This window comes from Merops nubicus, unplaced genomic scaffold (assembly GCF_000691845.1).
Source record: "Merops nubicus isolate BGI_N331 unplaced genomic scaffold, ASM69184v1 scaffold999, whole genome shotgun sequence".
NCBI lineage: Eukaryota > Metazoa > Chordata > Aves > Coraciiformes > Meropidae > Merops > Merops nubicus.
The window spans coordinates 86,758-96,253 of NW_008631422.1; the positions used below are offsets into that span (position 1 = coordinate 86,758).

The 9,496-nt window shown below is 47.7% G+C and overlaps 1 protein-coding gene across 1 annotated transcript in view; it reads left to right on the forward strand.

Moving 5' to 3' along the window:
• NTRK3 (neurotrophic tyrosine kinase, receptor, type 3) overlaps positions 1-9,496 on the forward strand; it is a gene marked incomplete at its 5' end in the record, with an annotated part of 99,869 nt that overhangs the window by 81,193 nt on the left and 9,180 nt on the right. The window lies entirely within an intron of this gene.

Here is a 9,496-nt window from a genome sequence, read left to right on the forward strand (position 1 = left end):
GGAAAATACTTTCTGCTTGGCTATTCCTAAGGGGAGAGCCCAGTTTGGTGCATGGAGAAGAGTCCATCAGTAGATCCCAGCCTTGAACTGGGCTGCAGATCTCTTCCATGTGACCAATGTCCTCTGCCATCATAGGAAGTTCAGTTAGTCCTTCTTTGGCTCAGTTTCCCATTGTTAAAAGGTGATCCCTGCTCATCTTCACTAAGGGGATTGCAAGGATCACAGTCATTATGGTGTCGGGAGATGGGTAAATACTTTAGAAATAGAGGGGACCTGTGAGCTGAGACATCTGTAGTAGTGGCTGAAGGAGAGTGAATTTTGGAAGTCCTCAGTAGTTGTAAAATGAAAAGAGAAAAGCAGATAGGATCCTTGCCCCCACTTCTGCTTGATACATTCAGGATGGGTAGAACCAGGAGAGAGACCTGGGGATGGAGAGCAACTAAGCATCAGCAGGTATCTCCAGGCTTTGCTGTTGTTTGTCACCAGTGTAGCACTGCACCCCCCTCACCGTGCCCCTCACACTTAAAAAATAAGTTCATTAGGAGTAGAGAGGGCTGGAAGGGTTTCCCTGGATCATCAAATCCAATCTCCTGTTGCATCAATCACATCAGATTTATCCTTTTCATAATCAAGAACCACTATTAAACGTGTTCCAAAGGGGAGACAGTCCCAGAATCTCATTGCTTTAACTCGTAGATGCTTCTGATTTCCAGTCTATGCTTAGTCATGGCCTGCTTGTTAAACAGCAGGTACCTGGCACAGAAGCAAGAAATTTAGCACAGTTTTCTTAAAATAACCACCCAGAAATCCTATCCACAAAAAAATAAAAATGCTGAGGTTGCATAAGGGAATGTGCAAGGTCAGGTAATGATAACGGGGAGGCCCCAGCTCACATTTGCCTCTGCCTTGTAGTACAGACTTTACATAATCACCTGCCGTTAATCTTCTATGATCCAGATGAGGTACAAGGCAAAAATACTCACAGAACAAAGGAGCTTCTTTGCTATTCTTCTCCATAATAGTCATTGTGTAACCCTCTGCCTCTTTTGCCAGGTATAGCTAACATTGGGCTGAACATTTTACTATTTTCCCATTTCTTGGCAGGCTTTCCCTTGCCACTTTATTGCTTTACTGTACAAACCACTATCTGCACAGCACCTTGGAGAAGTCAGTGAGTTCTGCTGCCCCATTTTGCAGACTAGGAAATGAAGCACGGAGCTATCAGCCCTGTCAACCCATAGAGCTCCAAGGGCAACTTTCCTCCTCTAAAATGCCCCTGCTTTATTCAGTGCCATCTTATTCACCCCAAACCATGCAGTTGCTACCCAGCCAGAGGAAAGGGGCTGGTGCAGCAGTCTGCCTGGTGGCACACAGTGTCTGGCACATGCCATGGAGATGATGGGATGCTCTAGACCCATGACTTGTTTGCTGTAGAGTCTTCCCTGGTTAGTTAATGAGTGTACAATGATTGGGCAAGGAGTGGGGAGGAATAGGTGAGTATAGGCTGAGGTGCTAAAACTCTGTGTTACCCTTGAGTTGTGACCCAGCCCTTAGAGGCCAGTGGCACGTGGAATCATCCGTGCTTAGACTGGGTCAGCACCACATCCCATAACCAGAGTGACTGTTCTGTCCTGGTTAGAAGGCAGAACTGTGTCCCACCTCCCTTATCCCTCAGTTTCCCAGGTAGAGAGGTAAATAAGGAAGGCAGGGGGAATGAAAACCTTGCACCAAATTGAAGATTAACAAAATGAAATATATTATTTAACAGGGATCAGAAAGGAAGAAGGGAAGGGGTTTAACAGGGTACAGAAGGGAAGAAGGGTAGGGGTTTAACAGGGAAGGGGGGTTGTAGGAACAACAAGGTAAGGAAGATTAAACTTCCAAATATACAAAACCCAAATGCTATGCTGAGGCTCCCCGGTGCTGGATCTCGCTGGATTGAGGTGGCTTGAAGCTGGAGGCACAATCCTTGGACGTGGATGGAGGCAGGGAAGAGTCTGTAGATCAGGCCCAGGTCTCCAAGATGGCCACGGCCACGTGTAGCACAGGGAGCAGCAGAGCAGCGTGTGCCCAGGTACAAGGTCAAAGGAGCAAGAGGAAGAAGAGCAAGAGGCAGAGTCGTGCCTTTCTCCCCTTTTTATAGACCTTGGCAGGAAATCCCAAAGACAGGAAAAAGGGGAGTGGGAATAGGACAGGTGTATGCCCCTTTCATTCAGGCTTGTACCTGGTTTAGGGTTTCAGATCTCCACCCACCAGGGGCAGCAGGTTTCAAACCATTACAGTGACTAAGGAGAAAGGCACACTTGCCAAAAACGGGTTTGCAACTAGGACGCCACAATCCCGTGTTTGCTTATTTAACTTGGCAGGCATTCAAGTGAAACAGCCACGGAGGGGAGGTGTCAGAGCTGATCTAGGTACCAGCATGTGGGATTTTGACTTTCTATTTCAGTGCTCCTGTTTGGGAAACAAATGCACTCAGAACCTTCTCCCTCTTTTTTTTTTTTTATTTTTTTTTTAAGCACTATTTAAATGTCATAAGAATCATACAGTGCCCACCTTAATGTTCCATACAAATTAAAATATTTTATTACTCTATAATCTGAAAATCATTACTGTGGTTACTATAAAAACCTGAAGCTCTCCAGAGACAACGATGTCAGCGGGTCTAAAATGTGTGCAAATACATTTCAGTGCCATAAATGTACCAGGGGTCAGAGAAGCAGCCCCCAGCCCCTGGGCGACAGGCTGTTAGCGTGGGAGGGAACCAAGTGCATCTCCTGGTGGGGAGGGCAAGAGAATCTCTGAAAAAAATGCAGTGTGAATGCCTGAGGCTGTGCCTGGCTGGTTTGGATAGTTTCAGAGGAAGATGCTGGTGTGGTTCCCACGCACCTCCCTCACTGGGAGGGTAAGGAAGAGCTCCAGACAGCTCACCCCCATCAAGGATGAGCTGCTCTGCACCTCTGGCCTCATCCTGCCAATGAAGATAGGGTGGGTGCCTGTTTGCCCCGGGCATCACGTGCCCCTGGTGCCTCCCTCCTCCTGCAGGATGTGTCCCTCTGAACAAGTGATGCCTAACGCGGGGCAGGCAGGAGGCAGCTGCCTCCAGCTCTGAGAAAGCAGCTCACCCCTGCTGCCTGAAGTGCTGGGTTAAACCCCCAGCCCTGAATGAGAGCTGGCATGGGGATGATGTCCACACCCAGGCAAGAAAGACCTTCCTAATCGGTTCCCACCCAGGAGGCTCTTTCTTGCCTAGTTGTGGACATCATCCATATGCCAACCCTTATTCAGGGCTGGGGGTTTAACCCCAGCACTTCACCGCCCCAGGCAGCCAGCACCTGAAGAGGCTGAGTGACACAGGAGCCCCTGCTTTGGCCAGGTGACACCAGACTCTCCAGAGCCCTGGCTCCTGAGCTGGTCCCTTGCCTGGGTGGGGGTGTCTGCTGGTTACTCCTCACCAGCTCAGGCAAGTGTCAAATGGTTCAAAGATTAATTACCGTTTAACTGGCTGCATTTCGATCTCTGCAGAAGGCTGGAGTGGAAAAGACAGAAGTACTGGGATAATTTACCCTGGTTTTACACAGCAGATTACCCTGTACTTACAAGGTCACCAGTTACCATGTAATTAGACCTCCAACACAGGGAAGTCCGTGATAGGTTTTCAAACCACTCTTCTTCCCAGTGTCAGAGAAGCAGAGGGATGGCAGCAAAGTGCAGGCTGAAACCTCCTTAGCTGCATTTAAAGCTGTTAAATAGTTTAAAATTCAAGCTGGGGGAGGTGCAAGGAGAAAGCAGCAAGGCCACCTGTACCTGTCAGTGAGAGGGAGGAAAAAAAACCCAGTGCAGTTTGTCTAGGAAATGCAGGAAAGACCAAGCAGAAAGGAGGGCTCTGAAGGGAGCTCCACGTGCCAGGCAGCTGGGGGCTGAATAGCAGCAACGGCTGCTGCTCTTCAAGCTTCATCAGGGAGAGCTTTACCAGTGCTGGAGGACTCTGCTGAGCCACAGAGCTGTGCAGCTGTCCTGTGGGATGGTGTCCGTGGGGCCATGTGGGGTGCTGCAGCAGGGATGCCTCATGGCTCAGGACAAGGGGTGGGCAGCAGGACACCCTACCTGTGCCTCTTGGCAAGCTTGTGGCTTTCAGTGTGCCAGTGAGATGAATGCTCTTCTGGAGCCACCCATGTAAGGAAGCCAAGTCAAAGAGCAAAGTCCATGCCTCTACAGCAATCATTATTTTAAATACAGCCACGTGTCCCTGACTCACCTCCAGAAAAAGTATTCTGGAGAGGTGCTGCAGAAACAAAGACAGTGTGCAGCAATTGATTGCTGAGGATAGAAGGAGCTGTATGCAAATAATCTGTCCAAAGAATGACCAGAGTGAGGAGATGTGCTACCTGATTGCAAATATTTACAGAGTTGTGAGCTTGAGCATTAGAAAATGTGGAGAGAAGTCTACAGAAGTTAGCACAGGGATAATGTGGTGAGGCTGGGGAAAATCAGTGTGGCAAGCAGGAAATTTCCATCGTGTAGGCAAGATTTGCTTGTGAGTTCTTGAGGGAAGCTGTGGATTGGCACCTATCAATACCTTAGCAAATCCTTTAGGGCCCTCTCTCACAAAAGAAAGAAGGCAGAATGAAATTTAATAGAGGGTTGGGGTTTTTTTTCAGCTCTACACTGGCCTGCAAAGCTGTTTCCTAGGCAGACATGTGTGTCATTGCCTGTGCATGCTGCATACACATACCGAATGCTCTCGGACTCAAGCAGCTTATCCAGAGGCAGTGAAATCAGCCAAGGCTTTAAGCACAGCATCTGTAGTCACGTTTCTCCTTGAAGTAAATGCTCCAGCAATGACATAATTGAGGACTGTCCTGTCTGCTCAGCATATGTCTGCAGGGGTCATTCATCCTGTCAGACACTGCAGAACATTAGTGGTTTCTTTAGACTCACTTTCTCCTTCCGTCCTTCCTCTTGTGGCTAGCCCTAATGCAGAGCCAGTGGCTAGAGACTCCTCTAGGGAAACTCACCCAGTTCAGAGACCTGACCATCAAGCAGCAGTCCTACATTACAGCAAAACCAGTCAGATGTGTCCTACCGAGTGCTGGGTTTGTGAAATGCTCCCAGCAGGTCTCACCGGAGTGGAACGTCTGGCTGGTGGCAGGAAGGGGAGCAGAAAGCAGCTAGTGATATCTGTGATGGCCACTTAGTGCTCAAGGCCTCTAATGGCATCTGGGAAGCAGGTTCCTGTGTTTGTGGGTTTGCTTATTTATTTACATTCCTGGCTAAATAAAGAAGGGAGGAAGAATTTTAACACAGCGGTTAAAATGCGTGGGACTCGAGCAACTCTGTCCTACTCAAGGGCATCCAGAAAACTTAATAAAGAATGGAGGAAACTTCAATGCACAGAAAGTCTCGGGAGGAAAAATAGAGGAGAAGAGGATGCAGTGCTCAGTTCCTTCAAGCTTTCAAATTTTGCTTGTTTTCTGGCAGAATCCTGCAGCCAAACCCCAGCCTCACCTTCTCCACATGCCATCATTTTGGCTGTCACTGCTTTTAGTTCTGCCCCTTCCCAGCAGTGCTGCTCCCCCATCAGAGAGATGTTTGCAGTCACTCTCTTCTCCTGTGCCCGTCACTCTTTGGCAGTTGTCAGCATCTGCAGCCTCTCCTCTGGTGTGCCACACCACCTTTTGACAGATGTGCTTCAGCAGGCTTGGGAAGGGAAGTTTAGCTGTTAACATGTCTCTACAGTGGCCTAACTCATGGCAGGGGGGAGGGTTCCCTCTGCTATGAAGTGTAGCTCTCCATTCAGCAGTGCCAGAGCTGGCACAGCTTTCCTACCAGCACTGATGAGTTTAATCACATCATTAGTAGGTGTGACACTGCAGCCTCCCGATGATGAGCTCTTTATTTTAACACGGCTTGCAACATGTTTGTCTGAGATGCCATCTGTGCCTGCACTGCCTTCATTAGAAGAAAAAGGACATGTATCTTCTGAAGTTGTTTTATATTTCTGTGAGGTTTCCCTGCTGAGAAACTTCACAACTGGGGCTCAACTAAAGGGTGAGAACTTGTACCTGAAGGAAAGCACCATCACCCAAAATGTTGAAACAGGCCAAATGAACCATTAGGAAGAACACCATTGGGAACTGTCCTCAATTGGCCTACAGGAAAGTAGCTAGAAGGAATAATCCAGCTATTTTATTGCTGAAAGTTTTTCATCTTGGTAAAGCACTGAGGCCCCATCCTCTAACCTAAAGTACTCAGGAGAGAAAGGAACAGATTTTAAAAGACTTTCCATTTTTGCACCTCCTTATCACGGTGGGGCACAGAAATCTTGGGGTTGCCTGCCCAGTTTTGAGACACAAAAGATACTCTCAAGATTTGTGGGCACAGACCTGAGCATCTAACCTTCCCCCCTTACAAACTCCATGCTCAGCTATATATTTCTCTCTATGCCCCTTGATCAAGAGGCAGCATGCTCTCAGTGTTTCACTGCTGCTTAACAAGATTCACAAATGATAAACCAGGCAGGAGCTGCCAGGTCATGGTCCAGCTCCACGTAAAGAAAGGGACTGCTTCCATAGGGAGTTCCCAAACCCTGTGTTGTATTAAATTTCTGTCTGCATGCTGCCAGGTCTATGCTCAGTGAATCTGACATTAACAAGAAATAGATTTCCAAACAATCTAGCCTAATGAATCTTGAATATTATGATGATTAATGCCAAGGCAGTTGAACTGATTATCCAGCATCCAGAAGTTAAGTAATGGAGCCTTATCTAAATCATGTGTAGTCGTCAGTCAGGAATGGCTCTGACTGCAGACAAAGACAGAGCATTATTGGCAACCCAGAGGGGAGTCACTGTCAGGACAGAGAGAGAAGGACGATGGAAGAGGAGATTATGAGATACCAATCTGAAAGCATTTTAGCATGGAGTCATCACACATGCAAGTGCCTTATTGGTCCTGTTTCCCAAGCTGCATTTCTCAGGCCATGTTGAGACTTTGCTTTTATATCACCAGGTCAAGATTTACCGGGCAAATCTTATTCCTACTTTTCAAAGCCAGAAACTGAGCTGATTTTAATTCTCTGCATCACCCAAAAAAAAGCAGAATCCTGATGGATGTGTTTCTTGCATCACGATGGTTTAACTTAGCCTCCATCTGATTAGCTTTTGAGCTATTAAATGCTTCTTGTAGTGTTACCAGCTCACTGCAAAATGATAATGCAGATCAGTCATGGACAATTTCTGTTGGTGCTTGCAGTCTTTGCAGACTGTAGATCTTCTTTGAAGTTGGAACCAGCTAACAGCTGTGCTGTTTTATGGGTATTGCATGTCTCTGAGCATGCCTGTCCTAAAAAAAGAAAGACTGTGGTGTGGTGCAAGGGTCTCCAGCCTGGTGGAGATAAATTGGTAAATCCATACAGTGCCTGAGACACTAAAAGACTGCTGGTTGTGCAGCCGTTCCCTTGCAGTGGGTGCTGCTGCCTTGAGTTCTGGGAAAAAAAGAGGAGGGGTGAACTGTGGTAAAGGAGCACACCAAATAGATTATTGGCAAACATAATTAAAAATATATGTGCGATTACTCCTCTGTTTCCCTTTTCTTACTATCCTCTGCATTACCTCTGGCATTTTTAGATGGCAGATAATATAACTGAGAGGACTCTTGGGTACAGGCAGCTCTTAGAGCAGCAGTGATTTATCTCAGGCCGTTTTGAGGTAGCAGAATTTACCTCTAGCTACAGCCACCCCTCCATGTCTGCCCCCCCTCATTTGCATAAGTAATTGGCAGCTTGTTAATGGCTCATTAGGAATGCTGAAAACCGTGGGATTAAATCACAGTCAGTGAAGCAGAGACGAGGGTAAGGTGGAGAAAGGCCGCTGTCCCTGCTTGCAAATTACACCACTTGATTCAATGTGATTCAGAATTACAGGTCATAAAGCAACTAGATTGTTAAATGAAGTAAGGAAAAACAATGTCAATGGCAGGCTTTATTTTTAGACTCGTGTTTAAACACAGTATGTGCATCTGGGGGGAACAAACAGTCCCTTGCCAAACAGTCCTACTGACAGCAGGAAGGTCTCACCCCCTTCTCAGTTTTGCATTAACCCTGCCTGGTCAGTCTTTCCTGCTCCTGAGCAAGTCCATCTGGCTCCTTGCATCACCTCACGGTGGGGACACTTGGTTCCTTTCCCCACGCTCTCTGGGTGAGCCCAACCCTCTCCTCTCTGGCAGCAGGTGACTGGCATCTCCCCTGCTTTAGGCAAGTCTGGGACACCCAGCTGCCTGCGAGCAGGAGAAGCAGCTAAAGGTTGTTTCTCTGCCTTCTGTACATCTCCAAAACCCCTCCGTGATCCCTCACACAGATTGCTCTGAGATGTCTTCAGCCACTGACATGCAGGGGAGCAGGCAGCAAGCCCCATTTTGTGGCACTGCCAGAGCCTGCCATGGAGGAGATGGTTGGTGTAGAAAGTGAGAATTAGGAGAGGATCAGATCTCCCTTTCCCACAAAATGAAGCATGCACATGCAGAGTGCTGCAGGATAAGGCTACAAGTCAAGCAAGTCAGAATGTTTGGCGGAAGCTTTTTGTTGTTTGCAGACTGTTGTTAAGCTCATGGGCAGCACTGGCTGTGACAGCAGTGACAGCAAAGGCACAAGACCTGAAGGCAATGCCAGGGCTACGCCAGGAGCTTGCAGTGATGGCTTTTGGATCACCTAGAAGGGGCTCAGCCTGGGGCTGGTACAGCCACACTCGTGATGCCTTTCAGTCAGGGAAGCATCGTGGGGAGTTTTTTTGAGGCCAGAGTGGTCTCACTAACAGAGTAGTCTCTAACTCTGGCAGTGGTGCAGTCTCAAGTACAGCTAGCACCCTTCTTTCAGGATAAACTGACAGGAAATTACAGCTAAAGAACTCAGGAATTGCATCCAGTCACAACTTGTAGTTACATCCAGCTACCTCTGGTGTAAACTACTTGGGTCCTTAAGAGCCTTAGTAAGATGGCAGTTAAAACTATGAAGGGCAGGACAACTGATGTTCAGCAAAGCTCAGCTCTGTCTGGCTTATCAGGGTTAATCCCTCTGCTCTGCAAAAGGTGTCTAGGAATCTGTCAGGAGTCACACAGGCAAAATACAGGCACATCTGACAGTCTCTCAGTGCTGTTGGATCCAGCACTGAAGGCAAGGCAGGAGTGTCTCCTCCTGGATCTCCAGCTGTGAGCACGTACTGCCCTTTTTCCTGGTCCCTGAGAAGCCACCTTCTCATGCCCTAACCTGATCTGACAAGCTCCAACTCACAAAGGCATGATCTAAAGCAGATTTGTTTGTTGTTTGTTTTTCTTCAAGAGCTCAGCTTAGCCAAACAGAGAAGCTTTTCCTGCTTCTTGCTTGCATTGCTTTTTTTTTTTTTGCCCTTGTGTCCTCTCGGGTGACCCAGCCACCTGTGGCTCTTATTCACACAAGGCTGTCCAGAAGTGCTGAATAACACATCCTGCCTGCAGCAGGCAT